Raw genomic sequence first — 12,774 nt, 5'->3', positions numbered from 1 at the left:
GAGTCCACATTGGAGGTGCTACAAAGGAGGAAAAGAGCAATCGGATGGACCTTGACGGATATACTGGGCATAAGCCCCGCCTTTTGCATGCATAAGATTATATTGGAGGAGGGTGCCAAACCCTCCGTTGAACATCAAAGGAGGCTAAATGAAGAAATGCAAGAGGTGGTCAAGAAGGAGATCATAAAGTGGTTGGATGCCGGGGTTGTTTACCCCATTTTCGATAGCTTATGGACTTCTCCGGTGCAATGAGTCCCAAAAAAAGGGGGCATGACTATGATAACAAATGACATGAATGAATTGATCCCCACAAGAACTGTCACCGGGTGGAGAGTGTGCATGGACTATAGGAAGCTTAACAAAGTCACTCGGAAAGATCATTTTTCGCTTCTATTTCTTGATCAAATGTTGGATAGGTTGGCCGGACGTGCTTTTTATTGCTTCCTGGATGGATACTCCGGCTATAATCAGATTCTTATTGCTCTTGAGGACCAAGAGAAGACCACTTTCACTTGTCCATATGGTACCTTTGCATTCTCGAGGATGCCATTTGGGTTATGTATTGCACCGGCGACTTTTCAACGGTGTATGATGGCTATTTTCACCGATATGGTGGAAGATATTCTTGAGGTCTTCATGGATGATTTCTCCGTCTTTGGGAATTCTTTTGATGATTGCTTGAACAACCTGGACAAGGTATTGGCAAGATGTGAGGAAACTAACTTGGTTTTGAATTGGGAGAAATGTCACTTCATGTTCGAGGAAGGCATTGTTCTCGGTCACAAGATTTCAAAGTATGGTATTGAGGTTGATAAAGCAAAAATTGAAGTGATCTCCAAACTCCCTCCCCCTACATCCGTGAAGGGAGTGAGGAGCTTCTTGGGTCATGTAGGGTTCTATCGCCGATTCATCAAAGATTTTTCCAAAGTGGTGAACCCTTTGTGTTAACTTTTGGAGAAGGATGCCAACTTCCATTTCAATGAAGATTGCATGAAGGCATTCGAGTTGCTTAAGTTCAAGTTGACTACAACTCCTATTATTACCGCACCGGATTGGAGCTTGCCTTTTGAGCTCATATGTGACGCAAATGATGTGGCAGTTGGAGCGGTGTCGGGGCAACGTATCAACAAACTCTTCCATCTGGTCTATTATGCAAACAAGACTATGAATGATGCCCAGGTCAACTGCATAGTAACCGAAAAAGAGCTCCTTGCTATTGTTTTTGCTATGGAGAAGTTCCGTCTGTACTTGATGGGTACAAAGGTGATTGTTCACACCGACCACGCGGCGCTTCGGTATTTGATGAGCAAGAAAGATTATAAGGCAAGGTTGATGCGATGGTTGCTTCTATTACAAGAGTTTGATCTAGAGATTCAAGACCGCAAGGGTAGCAAGAATCAAGTGGCATAACACTTGTCCTGATTGGAGGAGGAGGGGAGGCCAAATGACGGCCTTAAGATCAATGATTCATTTCCCGACGAGCAACTCCTAGCCATTTCAATGACCGGGATACCATGGTTCGCCAACTTAGCAAACTATCATATGACTGGCATTGTACCGAATGAGTTCTCTTCAAACCAAAGGAAGAAGCTCAAACGGGATTGCCTTGCCTATTATTGGGATGAGCCGTATCTTTTCTGAATATGTACCGATGGTGTGATCCGACTATGTGTGCCGGAGGAAGAACAAATGGGTGTTCTTAAGGCTTGCTACTCTTCATCGTATGGTGGTCACCATGGTGGAGCAAGAACGACGGCAAAAGTTTTGAGTTGTGGATTCTATTAGCCTACTCTCTACAAGGCTGCTAGTAAGCTTGTTAAGCGGTGTGATGAATGCCAAAGGGCCAGTTGGATCTCAAAGAAGAATGAAATGCCTCCCACCACCATTTTGGAGATAGATATCTTTGATGTGTGGGGTATTAATTTTATGGGTCTGTTTGTTAGCTCTTGTGCAAACACCTACATTCTAGTTGCGGTGGATTATATATCTAAATGGGTTGAGGAAATTGCTTTGTCCAATAATGAAGCAAGGAATGTGGTGTCATTCTTGAAAAATAACTTCTTCACGAGGTTTGGTACCCCAAGATCCATTATTAGTGATAGGGGTTCGCATTTTTGCAACAAGGCTTTTGATACCTTACTCACAAAGTATGGTGTCACTCACAAAGTATCAACCCCTACCATCCTCAATCAAGCGGACAAGTTGAAGTCTCCAACCGGAAGATAAAGAGTATTTTGTCAAAGACAGTCAATGCCAACCGGACGGATTGGTCAAGAAAACTTGATGATGCTCTTTGGGCTTATAGAACGGCCTACAAAACACCGATCGGGATGTATCCATACCGGTTAGTGTTCGGGAAGGCATGCCATCTTCCGGTAGAACTTGAGCATAAGGCCATGTGGGCTTTGAAGAAGTTGAACCTTAAATGGGATGTCGCGGCAAATCTAAGGATGTCACAATTGAATGAGCTTGATAAATTCTGGTATCATGCCTATACAAGCTCGTCACTTTATAAAGAGAAGATGAAGTACCTCCATGACAAGTACATCCACAACAAGGAATTTAAAGAGGATGATCTTGTGCTATTGTTTAATTCCCGGTTACGGATATTTCCGGGCAAGTTGAAGTCAAAATGGAGTGGCCCCTTTGAAGTGGTGAATGTAACCCTCTTTGGTGCCCTAGATTTGAATAATAATAATTATGAGGTGTTTAGAGTCAATGGATACCGGGTTAAACATTATCTTGGCAAGGTTGATGATGGCCACATTGTGGCGGTTCTTCATTTCAAATGATTGGTAATCTGCGTCGTGCCGCGATGTTAAATCAGGCGCTTCTTGGGAGGCAAGCCATGTACCCTTTTCTTTTTCTTTTTCTTTTTCTTATTTTTCTTCTTTGTTAGATAGCTTTTTTTTGTGCTAACTAATTTTGAAGTGTATGTAGGAATGGGTGTGCATTGCAGAGACTGTGCAAGAAAAATTGGCTAAGTGTCACAAAAGTGCGGACCGCACCAAAATTATGCAGACCGCATAATCACTCTACGGTCGCACAGTTCTGTGTGCGGTCGCATAACTGGAAGATCAAAAATGCATGGTCTCTGAAGTTTGGCCTGTCAAATTTCCTTAACAATTTGCGGTCGCACTCACTCTTGTGCAGACCGCAGAAATTCTTCCAAGGTACAGGTAAGGAGTGCAGACCGCACTCAAAATTATACGGCCGCACTCAGGTAAGTTCTGGGCCTGACGGGTCAACCTATAAATAGGGCTTTTCATAACTTTTCACACTTTACACTCTCTGAAATCTCAAGCCCTAAGCAAGCACAGTGCATACCCCATTAGCTCTAAATATTCTCTTATTTCATCAAGTTAGATTCTCACTTGCATCATTCACTACTGGTATGTTCAATCCATTTTAGATTTATGTTCTTTCTTCTTAATTTGTGTTCTTGTTTTCTTTGATTAGTTTAGTTATTTTTAGGCCTATAAATGTCAAATGTGCTTAATATGTGCTTCAAAATCATGTGGGTAGCCTCGTATGTGTTAATTAGGGACTGGGTAGACCACTAAGCTTGTCAATTTGTGCAAACCATGTCTAAATTGTGAAAAATTGCATGAACCTTAGTTTACTGCCCGTGAAATTCAAATTGTGCGGCCGCACACATTTTTGTGTGGTCCGCAGTCCTTTAACTTAGGGCCTCTGTGTGCTTGAATTGTGCGGACCGCACTAAAAAATAGGCGGTCCGCAGTGAAATTGTGCGGTCCGCACTGATGAATGATCAGAGAACCCAGTATTCTGAACCTGGGGCTATGCGGCCGCACTTAAAATTGTGCGGTACGCACTTTTGGTTGTGCGACCGCACTGACTTTTGTGCGGTCCGCACTTGGAAGTGCGGCCGCACTCATTTTTGTGGGGTCCACACTACCTCTTCTGTTTTTCCACAACTGGCCTACAACTGTCATGCATATATCTGTGTCCTATGAACCTGAACTCTAACAGATTCTTATTGTTATGAATTGCAGACGATGGTTAGATCATGTGGTAGAGGAAATTCATCAAAAGGGAGGGCAGAACCCTCCCGAGGCCGAGGCCGAGGCAAGAGTAACCTACCACTTGCCATTCAGAGGACCATAGGCAAGAAACCAACCACCAACAGAGTTGCTGAACCCTCTGAGACCAGTGAGTATCTCCCATCTGGGGAAGCTTCTGAGGGTAACTCCATGCAAGCACAGCCGGAAGCCCAATCACAACAAGTCCCGGGTAGATTCCACTTGGTAGATGAGTTATCTTCCGCTGCTAGTTCTTCTAAAGGTTCGGAAGAGGGTAGCCCAGATTCTGAGCCCTCTTCCTCACATGCCTCGGCTGCACCAATCAATGTTGATGATGATGATGATGTCCCAAATGATGGTAGAGGGGGTGATGCTACATTGGGGGGTTTAGAGAGGTCGAGGAGAAAGGAGATGTGGGAAGATAGATTTGTCAGCTTGACTGCCTTCAACAGATTTAGAGAGTGGTGGACCCAGAGATAGCTCACTCTTGAGCGACAATTCTTGATGAAGGATTTGGACAAGCACAACCCAAATGTCCTCGGACAGTTCCAGGAGAGAAAAAGATGGAAATGTTTCAGCCAAAGCGTCCTGGATGCAAATAAGCACTTGGTTAAAGAATTTTATGCCAATTTGGCTCACATTAAGAAGGGTACCAAGGTGACAAAAGTGCGAAATCTGAAGAAGTGGAGGCAGTCCAATACTTGGGAAAGCTGGCTATGGGTGATGCAGCTCGCCCGTGGCTAGCTGAGATTTTGTCTATTCGTGGATCAACACCTCTGTGGCTTACAACAGGGGTTCTTATAGTTCGGGCCACCCTAAATTTTGAAGCAAAAGGGTGGCAAACATTTGTGTGCAGCCGCATTGATCCGTGCCTAAATGAGAACAACCTCCAGTTCCCCGTACAGTCCTGGTGGCTTCGATTATGGCTGGATATCCGATTAATATTGGTGCCATCATGTCCACCAACATCACATTAGGTGTCCAGAAAGATGAGAGATCATACCCGTACCCAAACTTCCTCACAGAATAGTTCAAATATCAAAAGGTGGAGTCGAGGCAACATGATACAGAAGTAAAGGCCAAGAAGCCTTTCTCATGGTACCACATGCATGGTGCTGACAACCTGAAGTTCAAGGGTAAGGCAACTACCTCCGTTGGCCAATCTGAGAAGCCAGTAGTAGTAGTTACTGATTCAACTGCTGAGCCATCCATAGTAGCCGGTCCTTCCATCGGGACAACAACCATGCCACCATTGTCGTCTTCTAGACCACCAGCTTCATTATCAGTGCCATTATTAGTGCCAACTTCATCTACTTATCCACAGACTACACTGCGAGTCTCCCAGACATTGGCGAGTCTCAACAACTTGATGCAGGCAGCTACTTCAAAGCTGTCTGACATATCTAGAGATGTTGCAGCACAGTCAGCAGCCCCAGTAGCACCACAGGTACCTCCGTTAGTGGAAGAAATATTGAAGAAGATTCTGGACAACCAAAAGACCATTATGAAGACTCTAGTGGCGCATGGGGAGGTCATTGAGGAGTTGGGAAAGCAAACAAAGAAGATGCGGAAGTCTCAGGTATCGAAGAGGTCAATGGACAAGTTGAGAAAAGTGGTTGCCAAAATTGCATCTGCCGCAGATCTATCACTGGACTTACTTATGGAGGGAGCACCTACAAACCCAGCAGCATAGGCAGCACCAGCAGTACCAGAGGCATCACATATAGCAGCCGGCCAGTCTGAGGAGCCGGTTGCGACTGCCCACACCGCTGAGGAGATGATCCAGATGCTCAGCAACCCTGTTGTCCTTCAGCCAGGTGATGATGAGATACAGCTTAGAGGAGACAGAGGGTGCTGTGGATCCCATACAGACTGAGACCACATAGGGAGTTCTCTTAACTCTCAACCATTCGCTGTTCTTATTTTTTGTTAAGCATTGGGGACAATGCTTATTTTTATTCGGGGGGTGGTCTATTTTGATTGATTGACATTGACATGTGGCCTGTAATAACTCTTATACTATTTTTTTCCTTTATCTTTATTTTCTCTTTGGTATGTATATATTCTCCCCCTTCGTTTGATGTATATATTCAATCTCTCTTATGTATATATTCATTTTACTTCGGTTTGTATATTCATTTATCTTTCTTTCTTTAGTTTATTTTGTAGTTTCTTTACTTTGTCTTTCTTAGTAGTATAACTTCTTATTTACTTTAGTAGTTTCTTTTTGATTTGTTAGCTTCTTTTTACGATTGAGTGATCAATAAGCCTTTGGTTTTCTTAGTGCCACGGTTCTTTCCAAAGGTGGATTTTGTGTGAACCGGGTGGCTCTTTCCAACGATGGATGGCGTGACAACCTTATTAAGGGATTGAGTCAGTTTTCTTTTATGTTTAGGAAAATATAGTAATAATGAATAAAAGGGTCTCAAGCATGCTTCACTTGGTACCAACACATTTACCTCCGACCGTATGGTTAAAAACAAAGTTGTTAGCATAAACTAGCTCTAGTTGTGACCTTTTGACTCTTGTGTTGACTTAAATAGTCATTGAGTAGTTCAGTCGAGCCATTTGTGATTCTCAATCTTAACTAGGGTTGTTGTGGGCCCTCGACTCCATTCTCTTTATCAATCCAGCAGCATGAAAGGGGAGATATTGAATTGCAAGTCCAAGTTCTTGCGCTAATAGTCTAGAATTTGCCCCAAATGTTTTTCTGGCGAAATTCTAAGTGTAGCTTGGCTTGAGAAATTATTGTAGGCTCTCCTTGATCCGATTTGGATTTTGAAATATTCCATATTCTACCAATGTGATATCCCTAGTCAACCCATTTGAGCCTAAGCCTTTTTTTAATTCTTTGAATAACCACGTTACAAGCCTTTATCCGTTTTGTAATGACCCTCTCTTGGCACCCAATCTTTCCTTAGTATTCTTGAGAAACAATTGGCAAAAAAATAAGTTTGGGAGAGATACGAGGTGTTTGAAAGTTATAAAAGGTACAAAGAAGAGAAAGAAAGGAAGAAAAGAAAAGGCAAATAAAAGAAAGAAACAACAAAAAGAAAAATGCCAAAAAGAAAGTGAATAAGGTATAAAGTTGAAGGGATTCAAAGAAAACAATGATGAAAGGCATGGAGTAAATATAAAAGGATAAAAATGAATGGCATGACCAAGAAAGAGTGACATTACGTCTCTCTAGTTCCCCCAAGGAAAAAGGAATTGACTCAAAGAGTCGACAAAGTATGAGCAAAAAAACAAAAAAAAATGGAGTGCTTAAGGAAATATGAAACCAATCTATTCTAATAAGTCCTACCTTAGTCCAAAAGCCTTCATTACATTCCGCAAAAACCCTACATGATTTCAGGTTGAGTGAGCTTACATTAGTGATGATTTACATATGGGGCAAGCTTATGGTACTTAGAGCCGGACTTGTGACATTCTTTTGAGAGAGATGAGCGATGTTTTCACAATCCTTGCATCGAGTGTTACATTCTAAAGTGAGATATGCTAATGGAGAGTAGAGGAGGAGGAGTTTGGGATCCATAATGACCTACATGAAAGAGCGAGCTTCCTTAATGAATAAAGTCAACTCTTGATGCTCTAGTGTCACATTAGAACTATTGTACTCAAAAAGTCAAATCATTGCATTGTTGATAATTCATACGTGTTGTGGGTAATTGTTGGTCCCAATTGATGTGTGATTATTTCATCTTAGGCCAGCTGAAATATCCCTTTTTCTAGTGGAGGTGGGAATTGCCCTAATTGCTTGAGGACAAGCAAAAGCTTAAGTTTGGGGGAGTTGATAAGTAGGAATTTTGACCGCTTGCTCTCTTTTACTTGCGTTTTAGCTCAAAAATGCTTAAAGTATTCCTCGGAACTAATAAAATGTGCTTCATACAGGAATATTGGGAGACGAGCCAAAGAAGTCAAAATCAACTTATAAAGGAGTTAAACATGGACAAGGACCAAAACAAGGCAAAAATGCCTACAGTGCGGACCGCACAATACTGTGTGCGGCCGCAGAACAATGAAACATCACTGTCAGATGTCCTTCAGAGTATGCGGACCGCACAATTATTGTACGGCCGCTGAAGAGGAGATTCAGAGAGTTAGTTTTGGGGCAGGCTGAAGATATGCAGACCACACCATAATTGTGAGGCTGCAGGATGAAAAATACGGCCGCACTCATATTTGTGCGGTCCGCAGAAGAGAAGAATCAGAGAGACATGTTCCAGTCCAAGTTCAAGTGTGCGGCCGCACTCAGAATTGTGCGGTCCGCACAATCAAATGAAGTGCAGCCCTATCCCACTTTTATGCGACTGCAGAAGGCCCAGTTGACCAATCAAGCTCAGAGTGCGGACCGCACACAGAATTGTGCGGCTGCACAACCTCCGCAAGGGCATTTTTGTCAGATATTTTCAGCCTAGTATAGATAGAATTTTTTGTCATTTTTAGGGCAAGTTTTGTTTTGGAAGAGCACCTGAGCCATTTTTCTTTACTGTTTTGAGTAATATTGTACTAGATTAGCTTTTAAACATTAGATTTTCTTTCCCTAATCAATTATTATGCATTCTATCTTAATCCCTTCTTGTATTTCTTCATTTTGCATGAGTAGCTAAATTTCTAGTTAGGGTTGTGGCCCAACCCTAGTGTGGGTACTTAATGGGTGTTTGATTTAGGACTTGTTTGTGATTGGGTTAGTGATATTTAGCCTAGTTCTTGCTTGAATTCAAGAATTAATGGTTACAAATATTGATTCATACTTAATTAACTTAGTTTCTACTTGAAAAAAAGAGACTAAGTCTAGAAAAACTTGGCTAACAAGAAATTGGGGTAAACTCAAGAAATTGATAGCCCAATTAAAGGGGTTGAATCTAGAGATAGTAAGAACCGACTTCAGCATTTATCACTTATTTTGTGCAATACCCATTTGGGCTTGAGAAAGCCAAATTGGGCAAAATAACTCAAACTACCGAGAGGTATAGAGTGGGTAATTGCGTGTGATTGCTATATTACAACCCCGACCAATCAAACTTGCCCTAGAGTTTACAACCCATTAGGTACCCACCTTGGTGGAAGTCACGACCCTAGATCTTTTATCATTTGGAAAACAACCTAAATCAAAAATATTGTCTTCAGTTTTATAATTGCAATTAATAGTTTAAAGTAGAAGTAGAAACAACAAACAAGAATGTGGAAGTGTAATCTAAGGCATATCATACAATTACACTAAATATCTACTAATATTCTAACTCCCTAAGGATTCGACCCCGACTTGCGTTGGGTTTTATTATTGCTTCGACCGCCTCACTACCAATATTTATGGTGTGAGTTTGGGCGACATCAGTTTTGGCAGGGTATTACAGTCAATTCATAGAGGGTTTCTCATCTAATGTTGCACCTATGACCAGATTGACATCGAAGGGGGCTCCGTTCAGGTGGAACGAGGAGTGTGAGGAGAACTTTCAAAAGCTCAAAACTACTGTCACGACCCGAAATTACCACTTTCGGGACCGTGATGGCGCCTAACATTTCATTTGCTAGTCAAGCCAACGTTAGAATAATCTTAAGCATTTTTAAACAATTTAAATCAAAACGGAAGTCAATTCTTAAAATAAAGTGCGGAAGACCATAACTACCAAATCATCAAAATACATTCACGAATCTAGTGTCATAAGTACACGAGCTTCTAGAATAATACAAACAAGGGTTTGAATAAAATAAAGCTGTCTGAAAGAAAGCACACAACTAAAATAAGTAGAAAGGGATTTCAGAACTGCAGACGCTGTGCAGTTATACCTCAAGTCTCCTCTGGGTAGCTGAATCCAAGCAAGTCTATGGTACGCCGCTGAGACCAACTCCAAAATCTGCACAAGAATTGCCGAGTGTAGTATGAGCACAACCGACTCCATATACTCTGTAAGTGTCAAGCCTAACCTCGACGAAGTAGTGACGAGGCTAAGACAGGTCACTTACATTAACATTTACGCAATAATAATAATAACCACAATAATAGAAATAAAACAGGTAACTCATTTCAACAGTTGAAGCCAACTCGGCAGTCATAACCAATTATTATTTCCATAAATTTCCGTTGCGGCGTGCAGCCGGCTCCAACAATATAATTCTTCAATAAATTTCTGTTTCGGCGTGCAACCCGCCATATAAACTTAAAATATAATATATTACAGCGTGCAACCCGATCCCTTAATATATTCATTTTTATTTTCATTGCAGCATGCAACCCGCTCCAATAATATAATTTAACAACTCTTAAATATAATAAAAATACTCCCATAAATACCACATTCAGTTAGAAATTATTAGGCAACAAAGCACGCAATATTTATAAATTATTTAGGAAACAAGTAATGACAAGTAACAATTAATTGTGAAAATCATGGAGAAAATAGGCAATTTCATATTTAATATGCTAAATGCCAAGTAGCAATTAAGACACATAAAGCAAATAAGCATGTAACAATTATTGCATAAATTCAAGAATTAATATTTGACAAGGAATATGAGAGAAATAATTATTATAATAATTAATTCCTGTCTTAAGATAATTTATGATTTTAAATAATTATGCAAATAATTAATTGACAAAGTATAGGCACTCGTCACCTTGCCTATACATCGTTACACATGAAATTCACGTAACAAATAATTCAAGGGTTCTATTCCCTCAAGTCAAGGTTAATCACGACACTTACCTCGCTTTGCAACCAAATTCAAGATTCCAATCTTTGCCTCGCGAATTCATGTCAAAAATCCTCAAATCTAATCATAAGCAATTCAATATACTCAATACAAATCGTAGGAATTAATTCCATATGAATTTACTAATTTTTCGGATTAAAATCCAAAATTTATTTTAAAAATCAACAGTGGGACCCACATCTCGAATCCTGGAAAAACTCATGAAAACCGAACACCTGTTCCGATACGAGTTCAACCATATAAAAATTATCGAATTCCGACATCGGATTGACTTTCTAATCTTCATTTTATATTTTTGGAAGATTTTATAAAAATCTCAATTTCTTCCATCTAAATCCAAAATAAACGATGAATATTGACATGGATTTATGAAATGTAATCACTTTCGGATATAGAATACTTACCCAAGTCGAAATCGTGAAAATCCCTTTGCAATCGCCTAAATCCGAGACTCAAAACTCAAAAATGAGTAAAAATGGTTAACTTCCGATTTTATGGGTTCTGCCAGGCTTTTTCGCATCTGCGGACACATAACCGTATCTGCGGTTCCGCTTTTGCGGAGATTGGGGTCGCTTCTGCGGGCTGGCTCGCTTCTGCGGACGCGCTTCTGCTAAGAAGCATCCGCTTCTGCGACAAGGCTGCCCCTTCCCCTTTTCCACTTCTGCGATGCCCCGTCCGCTTCTGCGAGCTCGCACCTGCGATCTAAAATCCGCAAGTGCGATTACACCAGAAGGCCAAAATTTCAGATTTTCCTTAAGTCCAAATTTTGATCCGTTAACTATCCGGAATCCACCCGAGGCCTCCGGGACCTCAACCAAATATACTAACAAGTCCAAAAATATCATACGAACTTAGTCGAAACCTCAAATAACATCAAACAATGCTAAAACCACGAATCATACCCTAATTCAAGCTTAAGGAACTTAAGAATTTTTAACTTCTACATTCGATGCCGAAACCTATCAAATCAAGTCCGATTGACCTCAAATTTTGTACACAAGTCATAAATGACATAACAGACCTATTCAAATTTCTAGAATCAAATTCCGACCTTGTATCAAAAAGTCAAATCAATGGTCAAACATTAAAAATCTTTAGCCTTTAAATTTCTAGCTTCCGTTAAATGGCCATAACTTGAACTAGGGATGTCCAAATTAAATTTCAGGCATACGCCCAAGTCCCAAATAACTATAAGGACCTATCGGAACTGTCAAAATGTTGATCCGGGTATGTTTGCGTAAAATATTGACCAAAGTCAACTTAATTGAGTTTTAAAGCTCTATTTTACATTTTAATCAATTTTTCATATAAAATCTTTTTGAAAAATTATATGAACTGCGCACGCAAGTCGAGAAATGATGAATAGTGCTATTTGAGGTCTCAGAACACAGAAATAATTATTAAATTTAAAGATGACCTTTTGGGTCATCACAACTGCCTTGACTACAACCCCAGTGTTGGTTTGCCTACATGTTCAGGGTCTTATACTGTGTACTGTGATGCATCGCATATTGGTCTCGGTGCGGTGTTGATGCCGGACAGTAAGGTGATTGCCTATGCATCTAGACAACTGAAGGTGCATGAGAAAGAACTATCATGTCCACGACCTTGAGTTAGCAGCTATTGTTCATGCCTTGAAGATTTGGTGGCACTATTTGTACGGTGTCCCTTGTGAGGTCTGTACCGATCACCGGAGTCTACAACATCTGTTCAAATAGAAAGATCTTAACTTTTGACAGTGGAGGTGGTTAGAGTTGCTTAAGGATTATGATATCACCATTCTATATCATCCCGGGAAGGCCAATGTGATGGCCGACGCCTTGAGTAGTAAGGCAAAGAGCTTGGCAGTTTAGCATATCTACCGGTAGCAGAGAGGCCATAAGCCTTGGATGTTCAGGCCTTGGCCAACTAATTTGTTAGATTGGATGTTTCTGAGAAGAGTCGAATTTTGGCTTGTGTGGTTTCTCGGTCTTCACTATATGATCGCATCAGAGAGCATCAGTATGACGACCCCCAT

This window comes from Nicotiana tomentosiformis, chromosome 4 (genome assembly GCF_000390325.3).
Source record: "Nicotiana tomentosiformis chromosome 4, ASM39032v3, whole genome shotgun sequence".
NCBI lineage: Eukaryota > Viridiplantae > Streptophyta > Magnoliopsida > Solanales > Solanaceae > Nicotiana > Nicotiana tomentosiformis.
The sequence above is the reverse complement of the archived record's forward strand: the minus strand, read 5'-3'. Positions refer to the sequence as shown.